The sequence below is a fragment of the Epinephelus fuscoguttatus genome, linkage group LG9 (genome assembly GCF_011397635.1).
Source record: "Epinephelus fuscoguttatus linkage group LG9, E.fuscoguttatus.final_Chr_v1".
NCBI classification, from domain to species: domain Eukaryota; kingdom Metazoa; phylum Chordata; class Actinopteri; order Perciformes; family Serranidae; genus Epinephelus; species Epinephelus fuscoguttatus.
In genome coordinates, this window is record NC_064760.1 from 45,498,279 (window position 1) to 45,520,228 (window position 21,950).

The 21,950-nt window shown below is 39.2% G+C and overlaps 1 pseudogene; it reads right to left on the reverse strand.

Moving 5' to 3' along the window:
• LOC125894217 (uncharacterized) overlaps positions 1-8,342 on the reverse strand; it is a 136,695-nt pseudogene extending 128,353 nt beyond the window's left edge.
• Positions 8,343-21,950: the final 13,608 nt, after the last annotated feature.

Genomic DNA, 21,950 nt, shown 5'->3' on the forward strand with positions numbered 1-21,950 from the left:
GGAAACTCACAGGGAAATTATATCGTGAATATCGTTGCCTTTTGGGATATTAATATCTTGCATGTTCATATCTTGATATAGATACGATAACGATATATCGTTCAGCCCTACAGTACAGTATCTGTTCTGAACTATCTTTCTTACTTGTAACAGACATAACAGTAACGTGTCCCAAGAAATATACAGTATAAGATACAATATAAGTACAACCTACAACCCCTATAGAACTTATATTGCTATTTGCTGTTAAAGCTTTGGATTTTTTCTTAAAAATCAATTCTCCAATCAGTAACTGTTTGCTGCACTGTCAAACAATGTGGTGACACTTGTTTCATATAGACTTTCACGAACATATTTGCACTGTAACTTCTGAATGCTGCATTATCTTGAGCTTAATTTGTTCATCATCCACTTCTAGAAACCAGATGTAACGGCAATGCGCACCATTGTACTCCGAGGCCTCCCTGTTCTACTTGGTGTTGACCCCAGTGACCGACACCTGCTTCGTAAGTTCTGATAGTTACATCTTAAAGGAGCACACACAGTTCTGAGGGAACTAGCTTTGTATTTACCAGTATCTCACTGAGAGTGAGATTAAAAAAAAAAATGTAATGCCGAATATATCCATGAGTTCAGTACAAACATTATGGGCTGCTTGCTAACTCACAGTTCGGTGTATTCAATTTCAATTTCAATTCAATTTTATTTATAAAGCCCAATATCACAAATCACAATTTGCCTCACAGGGCTTTACAGCATACGACATCCCTCTGTCCTTATGACCCTCGCAGCGGATAAGGAAAAACTCCCCAAAAAAACCCCTTTAACGGGGAAAAAAAACGGTAGAAACCTCAGGAAGAGCAACTGAGGAGGGATCCCTCTTCCAGGACGGACAGACGTGCAATAGATGTCGTACAGAACAGATCAGCATAACAAATTAACAGTAATCCACATGACACAATGAGATAGAGAGAGAGAGAGAGAGAGAGAGAGAGAGAGAGATGCAGGTAATGACAGTAGCTTACAACAACATTATTGAAAGTAATAATATTATAGTTATAGTTCTGGCTACTGCGTTACAATATGTTGAAAGTATGTATTAATATCTGGCAGTATACAAGTGTGACAATAATCATATGTGTATAATAACAGTGGAAGTATGACTAATGACTAATGATGGCAGCAGCAGCAGGAGGCATCTGGCAGGACCACGACAGCAGCACAACCACACACGTCACGCTGTCCAGGCACCGCTGCGATATGAGTTAATCTGAGAGACAGTGGAGCACAAAGGCTCGGAGAAGAAGCCGAGTTAGTGACATCCAGAATGGCGAGTTAGCAAGATGCAGTAATAGGATACGAGAGAGAGAGAGAAGGAGAGAAGGTGCCTGGTGTATTATAGGGGGGTCCTCCGGCAGACTAGGCCTAAGTCAGCCTAACTAGGGGCTGGTACAGGGCAAGCCTGAGCCAGCCCTAACTATAAGCTTTATCAAAGAGGAAAGTCTTAAGTCTAGTCTTAAATGTGGAGACGGTGTCTGCCTCCCGGACCATAACAGGAAGATGATTCCACAGGAGAGGAGCCTGATAGCTGAAGGCTCTGGCTCCTGATCTACTTTTGGAGACTTTAGGGACCACGAGTAACCTTGCGTTCTCAGAGCGCAGAGTTCTGGTGGGATAATAAGGCACTATGAGCTCTCTAAGATATGACGGAGCTTGACCATTTAGAGCTTTATAAGTTAACAGTAGGATTTTAAATTCAATTCTGGATTTTACAGGGAGCCAGTGCAGAGAAGCTAAAACAGGAGAAATATGATCTCGTTTCTTAGTTCCTGTTAGTATACGTGCTGCTGCATTCTGAATTAGCTGGAGAGTTTTTAAGGACTTACTAGCGCTACCTGATAATAGAGAGTTACAGTAATCCAGCCTTGAGGTAACAAAAGCGTGGACCAATTTTTCTGCATCTTTTCGGGTCAGGATAGGCCTAATTTTCGCAATATTACGCAGATGAAAAAATGCAGTCCGTGAGGTTTGTTTTAAATGAGAATTAAAAGACAAATCTTGATCAAATATTACTCCGAGGTTTCTTACGGTAGTGCTAGAGGCCAGAGCAATGCCATCTAGAGAAACTATGTCATCAGATAAAGAGTCTCTGAGTTGTTTGGGGCCAAGAACAATAACTTCAGTTTTGTCTAAATTTAACATCAGGAAATTGGTGCTCATCCAGGTTTTTATGCCCTTAAGGCAGTTATGGAGTTTAGTTAATTGATTACTTTCTTCTGGCTTCATCGATAAATACAACTGTGTATCATCCGCATAACAATGGAAATTTATAGAGTGATTTCTAATGATGTTACCTAAAGGAAGCATATATAGAGTAAATAGGATTGGTCCGAGCACAGAACCTTGCGGAACTCCAAAACAAACTTTGGTACGTAAGGATGATTCATTATGAACGTGAACAAACTGAAAACGATCAGATAAATAAGATTTAAACCAGCTCAGTGCAGAACCTTTTAGGCCAATTAAGTGATCCAGTCTCTGCAGTAGAATTTGATGGTCAATTGTGTCAAACGCCGCACTAAGATCTAATAAAAACAAGTACAGAGACAAGTCCTTTGTCTGAAGCAATCAGAAGGTCATTTGTAATTTTAACTAGTGCTGTCTCAGTGCTATGATGCACTCTAAATCCTGACTGAAATTCCTCAAATAGATTATTATCATGGGGAAAATCACACAGCTGGTCTGCGACTACTTTCTCAAGGATCTTTGACATAAAGGGAAGATTAGATATTGGTCTATAGTTGGCTAACACCTCTGGATCCAGGGTGGGCTTTTTTAGTAGAGGTTTAATTACAGCTACCTTAAAAGACTGTGGTACATAGCCTGTTAATAAGGATATATTGATCATATCTAATATATGAGTGTTAACTAAAGGAAAGACCTCCTTAAGTAGCCTAGTTGGGATGGGGTCTAAGAGACACGTTGATGATTTAGATGAAGAAATCAATGCGGTCAATTCTTGAAGAGAAATTGGGGAGAAGTAATCTAAATATATATTAGGTTTTACAGCTGTGTTTGAGGTTAGATAGGTACTATCTGAGGACAGGAGGTCATGAATTTTGCCTCTAATAGTTAGAATTTTGTCATTAAAAAAGCTCATAAAATCATTACTGCTAAGGGCTAAAGGAATACAAGGCTCAATAGAGCTCTGACTCTCAGTCAGCCTGGCTACAGTGCTGAAAAGAAACCTGGGGTTGTTCTTATTGTCTTCTATTAATGCTGAGTAATAGTTTGCTCTGGCATTGCGGAGGCCCCTCTTATAAGTTTTGAGACTGTCTGTCCAGATTAAACGAGATTCTTCCAGTTTGGTTAATCGTCAATTCCTTTCAAATTTTCACGATATTTGTTTTAACTTACGGGTTTGAGAGTTGTGCCAAGGAGCGAACTTTCTTTGCTTTTTTAACTTCTTTTTAAGAGGAGCTACAGAGTCAAGTGTTGTTCGCAGCGAGCCTACAGCACTATCGACAAAATGATCAAAGTCGGTACAGGAAACCTCTGTTACTGAGGGACTTGGTATTGAATTTAATGATGGAGTAATCTTTTCCTTAAATTTTGCGACAGCACTATCTGATAAACATCTAGTATAGTAACTGTTGCTGAGTGGCGAGTAAAAAGAAATCAAAAGTAATCAGATAATGATCCGATAGCGAGGGATTCTGTGGAAAGACTTTTAGATTATCAATTTCAATTCCATACGTCAGAACTAGATCGAGGGTATGGTTAAAACAGTGAGTGGGTTCATGTACACCCTGACTGAAGCCAATGGAGTCTAATAATGAGATAAACGCAGTAGCCAGGGAGTCATTATCAACGTCGACATGAATGTTAAAATCGCCTACAATAATAACTTTATCTGATTTAAGAACTAAACTGGATAAAAACTCTGAGAATTCAGATACAAATTCAGAATATGGGCCAGGAGCACGGTACACTATAACAAATAAAAGTGGCTGCGAGGTTTTCCAGGTCGGATGTAAAAGACTAAGAACGAGGCTTTCAAATGAATTATAATCTAGTTTAGGTTTAGGGCTGATTAACAGGCTAGAGTTAAAAATGGCTGCAACTCCCCCTCCTCGGCCGCTGCCTCGAGGAATGTGGGTATTATTATGACTGGGAGGAGTGGACTCATTTAGACTAACATATTCATCTGGACACAGCCAGGTTTCAGTGAGGCTGAGTAAATCAATATGATTATCTGATATTAATTCGTTTACTAACACTGCTTTAGACGATAGAGACCTGATATTTAACAGTCCGCATTTAATTCTCCTGTTTTGTCTTTCTGTCACAGAAGAGGTTTTAATTTTTATGAGGTTGTTATGCACAACTCCTCTTTGTTTAATTTTAGATTTAAATAATTTAGGTGGTCGGGAGACAGACACCGTTTGTATAAAACTATGAAAACTATGGCTGGGTAACTGAACTAGAAGCTCAGAGAGGCGTATAGGACTGCAACTCTGAGTCCTGGTCTCAACTCTGGGTTGTCAGGGATTTAAATTACTAATAAAGTTTGCCAGGTTCCTAGAAATGAGAGCAGCTCCATCCAAAGTGGGATGAATGCCGTCTCTCCTAATCAGACCAGCTTTTCCCCAGAAAGTTTGCCAATTATTAACGAAACCCACATCGTTTGCTGGACACCACCTGCACAGCCAGCGATTAAATGATGACATGCGGCTAAACATGTCATCACTGGTCAGATTTGGGAGGGGTCCAGAGAAAACTACGGAGTCCGACATCGTTTTTGCATATTCACACACCGAGGCAATATTAATTTTAGTGACCTCCGATTGGCGTAACCGGGTGTCATTGACGCCGGCGTGAATGACAATCTTACTGAATCTACGTTTAGCTTTAGCCAGCAGTTTTAAATTAGATTCAATGTCGCCTGCTCTGGCCCCAGGGATACATTTGACTATGGTCGCTGGTGTTGCTAACTTCACGTTTCTCAGAATAGAGCTGCCAATAACCAGAGTTTTATCCTCAGCGGGTGTGTCGCTGAGTGGGGAAAAGCGGTTGGAAACATGAACAGGCTGGTGGTGAGCCGTGGGCTTCGGCTTGGAACTGTGCTTCTGGCGAACCGTAACCCAACCTCCCGGCTGAACGGGAGTTACCGGAGGACAGTTAGCAGAGGCTAAGGCTATGCTATGTGGCTCCGCACCGGCTAAAGGGTGTTGGCTATCTACCGCAGCTACTGAATGGTTTTCCATGGTGCGGAGCCGCGCTTCTAATTCACTAAGCCTCGCCTCCAATGCAGCAAATAAGCTACACTTGTTACAATTACCACTGTCGCTAAAGGAGGCAGAGGCATAACTGAACATTTGGCACACCGAGCAAGAAAGAGCAGAGGGAGAAGCCATCGCTAACTTTAAAGCTAATGTAGCTACCAAGGCTAGTAACGTGCAAACAACAGCTAAGAGATTAGCGAGAAAGTTGTAGAAAGGAGAGCTATAAGTGCTTAAACAGAACTAGTGTGGGTTAAGACTTGAAGTAGACGTTAAAGCAACTGAAGTGAGAAAACAGGCTACTAGAATTCACCAGAGCAGTACAGAGACGCTGTCACAGAAACACCGGAAATGACACAACTCGCTTACCGCAATACGTCAGCATGTCAGGCAGCAACTTTGGGCTCACATCAGTGTTCTAGTTTGTTGTGCCAACAGGGTTACCAGCCTAGCACCTGTGAAGTAAGAGGAACACACCTTTCATCTCCAAAACTGAGTTACTTAAATACAAGACCATGTACATACATTTTTAGTGGTTTCTGCTTTATTTTGAGTGATCCAGTGGAGAGAGACAGGAAATCCAGAGGGAGAGAGAGAGGATGACATGCAGCAAATGGCCCAGGTTGGCTTCAAACCCAGGGTCGCTGCGGTAAGGACACAGCCTTCATATGTGATACACGCTCTACCAGAAGAGCCAACAGGGCGCTCCTGACCTTGCATATTTGACTTAAAAAATTTTAAAAAATTAAAATCTAGTTTTAAATGCAGATGCATTTGGTTTTTCTGGTAGTTCATCTGGTAGAGACGTATCACATATCAAGGCTGAGTCCAAACCACAGCAGCTGGGGTTTGATTTGGAATAGGGATGCACCGAATATTCGATAACCGAATATATTCGGCCGAATATTGCAAAAAAAACCACACATTCGGTATTCGGTGGAATAAGTTAAAAGCAAGGCCGAATAATAGTGGCGTGTTTTGATAACACAATCAAACAGCGTGCCGAGACGGGCGGAGTAAAATGTCGGCAGTGTGGTGATCCGTCCATCACCGCACTCGCATTTGCAACTAAAAATAGTTTTGAGCGAGCAAAATAGGCTTAAATCATTTAGCACACTGTGTGAGTACAGATTTCAACCACCAGCAGAAACGATAGGCGAATCCCACCGGTTGTGGGTTGAACCGGGGTCACAGACGCAGACAGTAATGTATTCCTGTCAAATACGGCGGCCATCGGCTTACCTTCGGCAATGGAGAAGTCGGCTCCAGTAATATCCTCTTCTTGGCATCATAACTGCCCAGTAGTACCTGAACAGCCGAGCCAGCCGAACACAGGTATGTGGCGTATCAGAGGAGCAATGAGCCGTTCACATTTCTGTCATTGTGGCAGGTAACGGCCCACAAACCTCACCGCATTTGGGTCCATGTCATTGGTCCGACAGCCCATTAGTTCGACATCCCGTTGGTCCGACTGTCCCCGGTGCTGAACGGCTTGCGGCAGGCGTATGGTGTGCCGCGACCGGCTCTGGGTCAGCTGGGAAAGGCTTGAGGCGGAGCAGATTCACGGCTTATGTGTTTGTCACTTTCTTTTTCATTTTAACCCACACCATGATCTTTTCCTAACCCTAACCAAGTGGTTTTTGTGCCTCAACCTAACCAGACCTTAACCACAGGGCATCATGATGATTTCAGAATGGACTTCGGAACAATGGGTTTAATATGGTTGGAACAATGGGCTGTCGGGCCAATGGGCAGTTCCCCCGCATTTTAGGGACTGTTCTTTACTTATGAAGGAACCGTTAGGGGAGGAGGGTGGCTGGTTGATTCTGATTTTATTGATTTATTTTATTTTGATCCCCCCTATGTTAATCACTTATTGATGCTGTTTTTTAAGTATGAATAAGTCAATAAGTAATTTATTCCATTGAAATATCATTGATGTATTATAGAAAAGTGATTTATCTTGTGACAAAAGTGACAAAAGGCACATCTGCCTCATTTTTGCTGTGGTATCCTAATACTACTCAGAACCGTGATATTTTCATTGGTATCGTACAGTGGGTCCCAATTTTGGTACCGCGACAACACTAATCTGGAGGGGTTCATCTGCAAAAACTGATGAAAAACTAAACAACGATATTCGGTACTTGGTACTTGGTACTCGGTATTCGGCCAAGCGTTTAATATTATTCGGCTTCGGCCCCAAATTTTCATTTCGGTGCATCCCTAATTTGGAAGGAGTGCTTTGGTGCATGTCACCTCCTCTCTCTCCCCTGCCTTTTCTGTCTCTCTACTGTCACTATCAAATAAAGCAGAAATGCCTCAAAAAATCTTAAATGTTTTTTTATATTGATATAGATTTGGTGTAAGGCAGGGGTCAGCAACTTTTAGGATGTCCCGTGCCATTTTGATTTAAAAAAACAAACATTTTTTTACAGGTTGCACAGACACAAGTGCTATGATGGATCATGATAACTACTTTTGTTGAACATATTGTCCCAAAAATAATTGCATTTAACAATATAATTGTCATTTTAAGACCATTTTATGCCACTGATATAATAATAGAATACTTTTTACGTTCCACGGAAGTCGGCGCAAGCGCCTCGTTCCTGACCGCATCACTGTTGTGACAATAATGACGGTAAAGCACACCCTCTTGTATAATGATGCTTAATTGAATGTGAGGAAGACTTCTTTCATGTTCTTTATTAGACACCTGTCAACTGATCATAAAATGTTATAGGCCTACTTATGTTGATAAAACTATTATCAACACTTGTGGATGTCAAGTGAAAACTTAATACGCAAGGCTGGAAGGCAGTGTCGGCAGGACAGGTGACATGGTGACAATTTCGAATTGACAATGCACAACATTTCTGTTGTAATGTTTTTTGTTTGGTTTCATTACAGGATTGTGACAGTGATGAGACCTGGGCACAAGTATCTGTGGGGGTGCTGACTGTTGTCCTTGAAGATGTGCAACTCTCTCTGAATCAGCTCCACCTTGACCCAGTGTCTAGTGCCATCATTGTTGAAGGAGGCATTGTAATGGATCATCTCCAGAACCTACCTGAAACACTTTGCCTCTTGTTTGGGCTGTCGTATGCTTTACATTTGGACTACCCTAAAGCCATGAAAAACACTTCTGGCTTCATTCAAAGAGTGATGCTTGGCTTGGGAGAGGACAAACTCCCACCGAAACTGCAAAGTCTTAAAAATCTCCTGTTGAGTTAGAATGCAAATAAATGTATGAGTGGTGGCAAATCTCACTTGTTAATGAGAGTGTATTCAGTTGCTTTTTATTGTTCACTAAATTAAGACACTCCATCCAGATTGTCAGTCCACGGGTTCATCAGCAAGTTACATCTAGAGGCAGTAGATGTATGTATATTCATTCACACATATGTGAGATCCATTGCCAGTCATTACATTTTCATGTTGTTGCGCTCATTGAATGAAGCCACTTTGCACTTGTCAGCATGTTGGTTCTTTACAAAGGTTGGTCTATAAACTGTGTATTATTGTTATTACAGTATTAAAACTGTGTTTTCAGGATTATATGTCAAATTAAAGGTCAGGGTTGGACTTTCTTTTTCCAGATTTATACTTATTTATTTTTTATCATCTGGCAAGTATTACTGGCACATTATTGTACCAACACAGATTTTGGTACTAGTGTATATGCAGGCAGACAGTCCAGCAGACTCCATTGTGCTCCTATAGCAGTGAGTTGTCAGAGAAGTGTAACGTGAAAATTTGGTGTTTAAATAAATGTGATCTTATTTTTTTTATACTGTCATTTAAATTGTGGTGTACAGAAGCCAGTATTTGCCATGACTATAGCTGCACACAGCCTCTTAAAATTGTTTTAAACCAGCACAATACGATTTTAGAGTGGCATAATGTGTTAACAGACCTGAAACTAAAGTGTGCTCTGACTTTTTGAAATGTAATGAATGTAAACCAGTGCCATCTTGTGTGGACCAACCCTGTTTTCAGACCTTTGTGTCTTTTTCTAAAGTTTGTTACCAACTACTGTATCACACTTAAGCTTGTCTCACCGTTACCTCACTGTTTAAAATAAGCAACTCAAAATCAGATGGATCATTTTTGTTCCAAAATGATTGTGATGCTGGAAATTCAACAGTTGAATGTATTGTTGTTGATATAAAAGGAAGAAAATTTTTAAAAAAAAAAATGGATATAATTGAAATTTTAACTGTGTTATTACCTTGATTTATAATGTTGAACTGTATTAATTGGATTATTTTAGGAGATTGGAACCTGTTTTTCATTCATGTCTAGATATTTGAAGCACTTAGGTTACCGAAGTAACACTTGCTTTTTTCGAGGCAATCGGTTTGCATGGTTTTAGCAAGTAAGTCAGATTGCTGTTGAAGTAAATATAACTTCGAAATGCTAAGTTACAGGGAATGTCACATAAGTTAGTCCAACTTAGATAAGTGTGTTGTATGGACTACACACAGAGTAAGTTTCACATGCAAAAATTTAGTAGATTAAAATAGTAATTCTGAGTAGTCTTTACTAAGTCGAGAGTACATCTAAAGTAAGTTATCAAGTATATTGTACTTGATTGTTTTAGTTGCTTTAACTCATGTTTAAGTGCACTCTACTACAGAAACACTAGTTAGTACAACTTACAATACCTATTTCTCTTTACTTGTTTTTTTAGGTGCAATCGGTTTGCATGCTTTTTTTAAGTAATGATAACTAATTGGATTTTAACAGTGTAGTGAAAGATCTTCTTAAGCTAAGAGTGATCTGGGAAACATTATCATGTCAACATACAGGGAAAATGTGTCCAGAGTTTATGACATTTACCAGGAGAGCTAGAGCCATTTGACTAAAGCTGACGTTATTACTGCTGTAGCATGACATTATTAGGCTAAATACTACATTTCTAACAGTGTCTGAGCTGATTTATTGACACAGCATGCTTCTAGGCTGCTGTAACGGGGCACGGCACAAGCAAACCAGTAGTATCAGCAGGGGGCAGCAATGTGCCATAGTCTAGTCTGCCATCGCAAACAAAGAAGGAGAAGAATAAGAATAAGAATAAGAATGGCAAAGCAGTTTTGTGTTGCTATGTGTGGTATTTAATCAGTTTTGGGAAATCACAATGTCTAGAAAGCAGGGTCAGCAGCAGCAAAGCTAACATCAGGACGTCATCTGTTAAAAGCCTCCCGTTGTCGAATATGACATGAAACTACTCCAGTTAGCTCAATCATGTTGTAACCAAGACATCCGCTGGAAAAAAATATTTTTTTCACGGACCGTTTAGAGTTAATGAGTCATTACAGACACCGCTAATGGGGCAAACAGCTAATGGTTAGCCCAGCTAATCTACGATAACCATGTTATTTACAAAACGTGCACACAGAAATAGTAATGGTTGTTCAATCATTGTGCTTATAGACTTTACAAACACCAGATTAGTCTAAATGGTGATATAGTGACGTGGAAAATGTGAGATATTCATATATATATATGTGGCTAAACTCTGCTGGTTTTCTACCCGGAAGTATTTATAAACAACAAGGTGATTCTCCTCCGAAGGGACACTAACAACTCAAAGTACACGTCAAATAAAATTTCTCCAAACATGTTTTTTGTTATTTTAGGTAGTTATCACGCTAATGTATGTTCAAGTGTTCATTTCCCCCAATAAGTTGGTTTTAATTAGTTATTTGATTCTATAAACACAGTCTGACCATCTCAAGTTTTTAATTTGGTACTTTTGGTGACCGGCAGTGTGAATTTGCATATTAGCTACATATTTAGTTTCACCCAGAACATTTAGATTCACACCTATGGACAATTTAGGGTTACCAGTTAACCTAGTCCCCAACCTGCATGTCTCTGGACTGTGGGAGGAAGCCGGAGTGCCCGGAGAGAACCCACGCTGACACGGGGAGAACATGCAAACTCCACACAGAGGGGCTCCCACGCCCTCGTGCTGTGAGGCGAGAGCGCTAACCACCACACCACCGTGCCGCCCCATTTAGATTTCAAATTTAGATTTAACATTTAGTTTTAGATTTAGCATTTAGATTTAAAATTTAGATTTAGATTTAATATTTAGATTTAGATTTAGATTTAGCATTTAGATTTAACATTTAGATTGAGATTTGGATTTAGATTTAATATTTAGATTTAACATTTAGGTGCCACATTTAATATTTAGACTTAACTATTTAATATATTTCTAAGTCAATAAATATTGCTGTAAATGTGGTAAAAGGTGACGTTAAAAAATTCACAACACTTTTTTAAACATTGTTTGAAGCTAAATGTGGAAAAATGTTGATGTTATTTTCAGCGTGAGCCACTTTACAAACGGCACCCCATAGTATAGCATTGCTCTCTGTTAGTTTAGCACAAGTTGTTTCCAGAGCTAATGTGCGCTTATCCTGTCAGTTGCCAATGGGCTTGAGCATTGTAATCTTCTGAGCTTGGTCAGTCACTGCTTTGAGTGTTTGGATGGATGCCCTAAAGTCAGCAAATAGGGGTTTTTGGTGGTCTTCTAGAAAGCTAGCTATGGTTGCTATGCTGAACTTAATAATAATAATAATACTTTGGATTTATATAGCGCTTTTCAGGATATTCAAAGACGCTTTACAAAGAGCAACAACAGCAATCAAATTAAAAAAAAAAAATTCATAGGGAGGTAGAGAGGGAAATAGTCCAGAAGGGGTGGGCGAAGTACACTGAATTCAGAGGTTGTAGGCAGTCTTGAACAGATGTGTTTTGAGGGTTTTCTTGAAGGTGGAGAGTGAGGAGGAAGCTCTGATGTGTTTAGGGAGTGAATTCCAGAGGTTGGGAGCAGCAATGGAAAAGGCCCTGTCCCCCAAACTCGTTGCTATCATTAGCTTCCCCATCTTACCGTGCTTGGTTGACCTGCTTGCCATATCTTGGTGATACATTGCTAAAAGTGATAATATCTACCACTTTGTTGCAAGGAAAAGTGAGATAACAGGTTTTAGACAGTTATGGAGGCAAAAGTTTTGGAAGCAAAATAAAAGCATCTCTACTCCATTATACCCAACATCTCGTTGAAGTCTCGGCTCATGCTTGTTTTTGAAATGGAAAACAAATATCTGTGATAACAAAATAAAAGCTTGCAGGTTACCAATGTAATCCACCATCTTGCAACTACTGCTATGACTAGTACATGTGCGACACCCTTCAATCAATCAATCAATTTTATTTATAAAGCCCAATATCACAAATCACAATTTGCCTCACAGGGCTTTACAGCATACGACATCCCTCTGTCCTTAAGACCCTCACAGTGGATAAGGAAAAACTCCCCAAAAAAAACCCTTTAACGGGGAAAAAAAACGGTAGAAACCTCAGGAAGAGCAACTGAGGAGGGATCCCTCTTCCAGGATGGACAGACGTGCAATAGATGTCGTACAGAACAGATCAACATGATAAATTAACAGTAATCCATATGACACAGAGAGAGAGAGAGAGAGAGAGAGAGAGAGAGAGAGATGCAGGTAATGTCTTACAACAACATTAATGAAAGTAATAATATTATAGTTATAGTTCTGGTTACTGCGGTAAACCCTTTGTTGATTGATTACAATGGTTCCGCTCTTCTTTACTGTAATTTACCATAAGTCCATCATTTATATTTAGTACTCCACACAATATCCCCATGCACAAATTTTTATATAAATCTTTGCATCACTTTACAATTATGCCCTCAAGCTCCTATATTACAGCTTTGTGAATTGTGCAACAGTCTGTAGCTATAGTCCTGGTCATTATCTGCAAAATCAAGCACCATAAGGCCCTAAAGATTTCCTTCAATATGGTTCAAAACTATTGTAAGGCCATACTGACAGCATTGAATACCCAGGTGAATGCTTACAGAGCTCAATTGGACATTAAGGACAAACACATTATGGTTATCAATCTGCTGCAACAAAGCAGGATCAACAGTGATGATAAAAGCGCAAGTGAAGATTTACTGAGAATTTCCTGGCATGTGCCGAAACCCATGAGAATAATCAAGCCTCCTTGCCACAGAGTGAAGGCCATTATATTGTAAAATAAAATGTACCCGAATGTGGTGAGATATTTATCAATTAATAGATTGACTTTCAGAGATTCAGGCAGTAATTGTTCCATCTGAGTTTGTCAAATTACTTTGGCCTTTTTAGAGTTTATAATTTCCATACTGCAGCACAATATGAGCATAGTGCCAGAGCCTTTATTGCCCCTTTCTTCTCCTCTTCTTTAATTGTGGATTTTGACATTATGAAACAGCTCAGCAAGTGTGCTGGCCAGTGAGCTGAAAAGGAAAGGACTTGTCCTATCAACAGGAACCCCTTATCAATCACCTGAGACAGAAACATTAACATAGAGTAGGATGTGCCAAGTCAAGGAAGTCAAGTTAAGATACAATATAAGGCTTTGCACTTCATACAGCAAATGGGGAAGCACCTTCTCTCTTTGTTTCTTAGGGAAGGGTGATTAAAGTGCACCAGCTGGGCATGTTCTTTGACAGATATCAAGGTTTGTGTTATTTCGTCTGGCCAAGTGCTTGAGACTTGAGACCTTGACAGGCAAACAGCTGCTTTATCAGTTTTTTAGTTGACTCTTGGTATTTTTCAAAAGGCCAATACCAGACCAACAGAGTGGCATGGCTCATAACTGACAAACATGTCAGAAATATATTGAGGTGGTGAACCACTGAGAGCTTTGTAAACCTAAGAATGCCCCTGCAATCAATTCTAAAGTTCACTGAAAGCCAAAGGCAGGAATTTAAGGGAAAATACACCAAGATCGTCATGCCTATTTACACTGGCTTGTCAACAAGAAAGGCATGCACCAAATGTGGCTGCTTCGGAAGCATGTTGTTAAAGGACCAGTGTGTAGGATATAGTAGGAGCTATTGGCAGAAATGGAATATTCATTCAGTTATGCATTATCCATAACCACTTATTCATATCACTAGGCAGAAAAAGAATATAATATTCATAAATATGTTTATATTTGTGCATTATCATGTGAGGCTAAAAATTGTGTTTTTGTTAGATTACAGAGAGCCTTTCATAACTACACAGGGTGCCAGTCCTCTTCCTCTAAATCTGCCATTTTGCACTGCCATTTTGCTACAGTAGCCTAGAACAGACAAACCAAGCACCAACTCTAGAGAGGGCCATTTGTGTTACTACGGTGACCTTATGGTAACCATAGGTTCTCCTACATCTTTGGAAAAGGAGGGGTGAGGGGAGGGGTATCTGTTGGTTGCAATCTGCAACCTCATCACTAGATGCCACTAAATCCTACACACTGCTCCTTTAACTGTGTCAGAGCTCATTTTTCACATGTCCCAATTCTACTCAGGGAACCAGGTGAATGTGCAAAGTCATGTTTTGCGTGCGCTGGCAGACACACACAACCATTTATCTAATATGGGGTAAGTTTGAGATGATGACTGATAACTTGTGTAGCCTTCACGCTTTACCCAAAGTACATAATGTTGTCACTTTTGGCTCTCTCTCTCCTTGTGTCTGGAACACTATGGTGAGCATAAACCTAAATAAGTAAAGAAGAGTGCCATTGAGGCTTTTTAAAAAACAACCACGATGGCTACCGTCAAAGTACTATTTTTCCCATTCAGATGGCTAAATCAGCAATACTCAGATATCAAAGATATACTGATGCTACACCATCACAGCTCATCTCTGTACACTGTAGTCTGTTTACATTTGTCCATCACTCAAGGCTACATCACATACTTTGTTGCTCTGATTGGTCGTAGGTCTATCCAATTGCGTCCAGAGGCATTTGGTCTATGGCCATTGATAGTGCCCCTTGGAAATTGAAAATAAGCTGAAGTTGCAGACTTACTCGCATTTGTGATTTGGTCTGGCAACGTCTGTCCGTCCAAATTCCCAAATTGAGTTCACAAACTTTGTCTCCAAAGTTTGGTGGGGATGAACATCTGAGAAAATGAAATTGCTTTAGGTATTAAGCCCCATCAGCTCAACTTGGATTTGTTTACTTCATTATTACTTATTGTCCTCATGCAGGATGTGAGCTTAGATGAGAGATGGTAGAATTGATTGTCTCTGGGTGGAAGTATTCCCATTGCCTTGATGAGAAATGGTAGCAAATTTGACTTTCTCTGGGTTGAAGAGAAATCCTTTAACTTTACCGAGCCAAACGATGCATACATACATTCACCGTCATGTAATGGTTTCTCAGATTACTGTTCCCATGGAGTGCTTTTTTTGATATAAGAAATGAGTTGAATATCTTTTAGCTCTTCAAAACACTGAACCTCATGCAAGAAAATTGATGTATTCTTACCCCAAACCTCTCATCGTGTTTTTGCAATGCAAGTGTTGTGGCTCTAAGGATGGCACTGTTGGTTTGACCATCTGTGGCTCAGTCCAATACTTGGTGCAGACAGAAATATCTCAACAACTATTGGACGGATTGCCTTCAAAATTTGCAGAGACGTTAATGAATCCTAGAAAACTTACCCTTTAGTTACTTGATCCCATGACTTTTCCTGTAACACCACTGTGAGACTGGTATTGACTTCAGCCCCTTATCAGATCAAATATATATATATATATATATATATATATATATATATATATATATATACAGTACAGGCCAAAAGTTTGGACACACCTTCTCATTCAATGCATTTTCTTTATTTTCATGACTATTTACATTGTAGATTCTCACTGAAGGCATCAAAACTATGAATGAACACATGTGGAGTTATGTACTTAACAAAAAAAGGTGAAATAACTGAAAACATGTTTTATATTCTACTTTCTTCAAAATAGCCACCCTTTGCTCTGATTACTGCTTTGCACACTCTTGGCATTCTCTCCATGACCTTCAAGAGGTAGTCACCTGAAATGGTTTTCCAACAGTCTTGAAGGAGTTCCCAGAGGTGTTTAGCACTTGTTGGCCCCTTTGCCTTCACTCTGTGGTCCAGCTCACCCCAAACCATCTCGATTGGGTTCAGGTCCGGTGACTGTGGAGGCCAGGTCATCTGCCGCAGCACTCCATCACTCTCCTTCTTGGTCAAATAGCCCTTACACAGCCTGGATGTGTGTTTGGGGTCATTGTCCTGTTGAAAAATAAATGATCGTCCAACTAAACGCAAACCGGATGGGATGGCATGTCGCTGCAGGATGCTGTGGTAGCCATGCTGGTTCAGTGTGCCTTCAATTTTGAATAAATCCCCAACAGTGTCACCAGCAAAACACCCCACACCATCACACCTCCTCCTCCATGCTTCACAGTGGGAACCAGGCATGTGGAATCCATCCGTTCACCTTTTCTGCGTCTCACAAAGACACGGCGGTTGGAACCAAAGATCTCAAATTTGGACTCATCAGACCAAAGCACAGATTTCCACTGGTCTAATGTCCATTCCTTGTGTTTCTTGGCCCAAACAAATCTCTTCTGCTTGTTGCCTCTCCTTAGCATTGGTTTCCTATCAGCTATTTGACCATGAAGGCCTGATTCGCGCAGTCTCCTCTTAACAGTTGTTCTAGAGATGGGTCTGCTGCTAGAACTCTGTGTGGCATTCATCTGGTCTCTGATCTGAGCTGCTGTTAACTTGCAATTTCTGAGGCTGGTGACTCGGATGAACTTATCCTCAGAAGCAGAGGTGACTCTTGGTCTTCCTTTCCTGGGTCGGTCCTCATGTGTGCCAGTTTCATGTAGCGCTTGATGGTTTTGCGACTCCACTTGGGGACACATTTAAAGTTTTTGCAATTTTCCGGACTGACTGACCTTCATTTCTTAAAGTAATGATGGCCACTCGTTTTTCTTTAGTTAGCTGATTGGTTCTTGCCATAATATGAATTTTAACAGTTGTCCAATAGGGCTGTCGGCTGTGTATTAACCTGACTTCTGCATAACACAACTGATGGTCCCAACCCCATTGATAAAGCAAGAAATTCCACTAATTAACCCTGATAAGGCACACCTGTGAAGTGGAAACCATTTCAGGTGACTACCTCTTGAAGCTCATGGAGAGAATGCCAAGAGTGTGCAAAGCAGTAATCAGAGCAAAGGGTGGCTATTTTGAAGAAACTAGAATATAAAACATGTTTTCAGTTATTTCACCTTTTTTGTTAAGTACATAACTCCACATGTGTTCATTCATAGTTTTGATGCCTTCAGTGAGAATCTACAATGTAAATAGTCATGAAAATAAAGAAAACGCATTGAATGAGAAGGTGTGTCCAAACTTTTGGCCTGTACTGTATATACATATATATATATATATATATATATATATAAGAAGATGTTACATTTGTTAAAGGTCTGGTGTTGCAGATGGAGGTTATCAATAAATCGAAGCAAAACACAGATAATTCATTTTAGGAAAAAATGTATTTTAAGAAGTCAGAAGATAATAACTTTTGGTTCTGCAACACTGGAATTTACACCTGAATATAAATATTTGGGATTTGTTTTTGATGAATTTATGACTTATGAAGCTGGAACAAAAGTCTTGGCGGATTCAGCTGGGAGAGCTCTAGGATCTGTTGTTAACAAACTTAAAATATGTAGAGATCTTGGATATTCTACTTATTCACAACTCTACGATGCATGTGTCTCTCCTATATTAAATTATGCTTCAGGGATATGGGGTTTTAAAGACTGTAAAGTGGCAGACTCTATTCAAAACAGAGCTGCACGCTGCTTCTTAGGTGTTCATAAGTTTGCCCCTATTTTGGCTGTTCAGGGTGATTTGGGTTGGATTCCTGGTTCAATAAGACGCAAATGTGAAATGATAAGAATGTGGAATCGTCTGCTCAATATGTCAGATAACAGAGTTAATAAGAAAATTTTTCTTTGGAGTAAATTGCACAAATCACCATGGGTTAAGGAGATTCATTACATTTTTGGAGAAGGTGATTTACAATATATATATAGCAATAATTTAACATGCAGCATAGATGCCATCAGAAAAAAGTTACTTGATGGATTTGAGATCAAATGGCTAAATGAGATTTTATTAAAACCAAAATTACGAACGTATATTCAAATTAAACATAACTTTGGCCCTGAATCCTAAGCCAAAGATCTTTAATTGCACAGTTGAGAACAGGAATCCTCCCTCTGAACCTCGAAGTCGGCAGATTTAAAAACCTCCAGGAGGACGATAGATTATGTGAAGTGTGTGATTTGGGAGAAGTTGAGAACGAATCGCATTTTCTTCTGTATTGTCCTTTCTATGATGATCTAAGAACACAGATATTCAGTGATTTATTCGTTCAAAATTTAGAAATGTTCTGGGGGTCTGATGACGATAAAATGGAATGGTTGTTTAATTTTAATGTCTATAAGTTGGCTAATTTTGTTTCTAAAGCATGGAAGAAGCGTCAGGATAGGATATTTGTCCAACATTAATTGTAATTTATGTTTCTACTCTGGTTTCTGGTCTGTTTTTGTTGATTATTGGTGTCTTGTAAGCCTGTTTGGGCTGGGCACTTTGTGCATGACACAATAATAAAAATTCATTCATTCATTCATATATATATATATATATATATATATATATATATATATATATATATATTTATATATTTTTTTTTTTTTTTTACTAAATACCTCGAAAACTAATAATGTTCTTAAATAACAGTATGCTATCATTGTTACTGTGAGCATGTTAGCATGCTAACATTAGCATTCAATCCAAATCACAGCTGCTTGCTTTTGATATAAGAAATGAGTTGAATGTCTTTTAGTTCTTCAAAACACTGAACCTCATGCAAGAACATTTTTGCATTCTTACCCGAAACCTCTCATCCTGTTTTGCAATGCAAGTATTGTGGCTCTAAGGATGGTACTGTTGGTTTGACTAACAATGGTCAAGTGCTTGGCTTTAGACTCTCAGTTCAGCTTTGTGAGGTTTATTTGTGTAAGTGTTCCAACTTAATGAACTCTCATTTATTTCAATCTGATTATTGCCATGTGTAGGTGCACAACATTAAACTAACTTTGTCAGTGTCAGTGGTGTTATTAAGGTAACGTTATTAGGGAAAAAAAATCCTACAGCAGTCAATGCCGTATCATTAGCACACAATTACAGAAATGAAGAAGAAATGGTTTGACTTAAAAGTAGATAACAAAAAATGTCTTACTGAAGTATACACTGTAATAAGTAACCTATAGAATTTACCCAATAAATCTGAGGTAACAATTTGCATCGACTTTTTTTTGGGTAGATTTAATTCCATATATTGAGTATAAAATAACTGAAATAAAAAGCTATGAAATACTTCAATAAATTGGGTTAAATTTACCTCACATTTATGTATATATTCAACAGCTACTTACTCAATAAAACTGGGTAAAATTATCTCTTAATTGCTAGGTAATACCTGATAATTACTAATAAAAGTTAATTAATATCAGTTAGTAACATTACTTATTCAGATAAGGTAAGATTTAGCCCCCAAAAAAGACTTTCAGATGGTTATCATCTCAATGTTTTTAATCCATAAAATCATCACAAAAAAAAACAACAGAGTAAAGTGCAATACAACAGCTTCACACAACATTTCAAGTAATGAACCTGTTTTATAACTCACTGAACTAACAGCTTCAAATGTTGTTTCTGGACAATAAAACATATCTTCCTGTTTTAGGACATCCAGATTGCTCGATATGAAAAAGGAGTAGTGAGGAGATCAGAGCAGAGCTCCAAGGGATGTCCAATTACATGAAGATTTTCTTGTATCCAAACTCTTACTTGTGTCTTTTCAGCTTTACACAACAGTGACTGACCAAATCTGCAGTCCAGGTGCATTTACACAACAAATAACAGAACCACCTTGTTTACATGCAGCAATGATCCACCAAATGATCAAAAAACACAGAATAAAGTGCAATACAACAGCTTCACACAACATTTCAAGTAATGAACCTGTTTTATAACTCACTAAGCTAACAGCTTCACATATTGTTTCTGGATAATTGACTAATGCACACATGCAAACTCTACAAGGTCGTTCCTGTCCATGTACAGTATCGAACATCTGGATAAGGATAGAACAGATGAACACCAACATTCTTTAGTTTCTGTGCTTGCTCTCACTCTCAGAGATAGGATGAGAAAAAAAGAAACACACAAATGGGGATGGGAAGAGGAGGGTATAGAGGGAGAGATCAAATTTCTTTAGGCTACACTCAGTGGTATTGACTAGACTGGCCACTTTCTATCGGTGTTCCTTTTCTGTCAATCTGGGGAAATCAGAGAGCAATGGAGTGGGCTGAGAGAGGCTGTGACATACTTATGTATCCATCTGTACATATTTATATATTTGTGTGTGTCTGTGTCTGTGTCTGTGTGTGGAGCAGAGGAGGGCAGAGTAGAAAAATAAAAAACTACACTCCATCACAACTCCATCTAGCTATGTCCGGACAAAACATCCTTTTGGAACAAGAGAGGAAATGTGTGTCTATTGCATGAGCTTATTTTTGAGGCTGTGGACCTTCTTCAGTAGTTTTGCTCCATCAAGTTCCAAAAACAGCTTTTGAAAAGCTTCAAATGTGTTCTTCAGCTGCTTTGGATATTCGAGGTTGAGGGCATATATCAGTCCCATCAGCAGTACACATGCCTTTGTTCAGCTTCCACATCCTTCCATCACTTGGTTCCCCTCAATCACAATTGACACATCTGATGGATCCTCCTCAGCCATGATATTGTGCATCACGATCACCTTCATTGTTTTGTCTGTGTAGTCCTCACATTCCTACATGTTAAAAAGGAAGAAACAAAAAGCATACACATTTTTAATTTAAGTATATTATTTAAGATGCTGTTCCAGTTGTGGTGGAAATTTTAAGAGTTCTAGCAGAGGAGAGGAGAGGAGAGCAGAGCAGAGGAGAAGAAAAGAGAGAAGAGAAGAAAGGAGAAGAGAAGAAAAGAGGAGAGTAGAGGAAGACATGAGGATCCCTTGAGTTAATCAATCATCTGTTATCAATATGACATACCTGGCAGTCATGGAAAAGATCTTCTTGTCTTTCACCGAGGTAGTCAATGAGGCAGCAGACAACTGCATCCCTTTTTTTCTCAATGCTCTGTGTCTGTAGGGAGATACAATTTAGTGAAAAGACAGTTAGTATAACTCAGTGATTAACATACACTAAGGCCGAATTCCTTAAAAACAAACATTTTTTAACATTTCACAGATTGATGTTAAACTGTAGTTTGTTAAGTTGGTAAGGAGCTCAACTTTGTGCACAGCAAAGCAATAGTTTACAAATTATTTCACTTTTAATTCACTCAAATCAATTATTACATATTTGTGAAAAAAGTAAAATAACATACGCCATTTACAGTGTCCAGCAGAGGGCGTATCTTGGAACCAACAGCTCCTCCTTTAGCACGCATAAGCTGCAAAAGACCTGGTGTGTACTCATCAAGCTTCAGCATGAATGTCTCCTCCAAGGAAACTGTCATTATACGTCTGAACTCTTCCTTGATCTAGTGAGAAGGTAAAAGGACAAAAAAGGAAATTTTAAATGACAGACCAGATCTCAAAGTAATCACATGAATGTTTCTTGGTGAATTATCAGACATTCTCACCTGAGCCTCACTGAATTATGCTGGCCACCTTTCTTTAAACACACTCACAG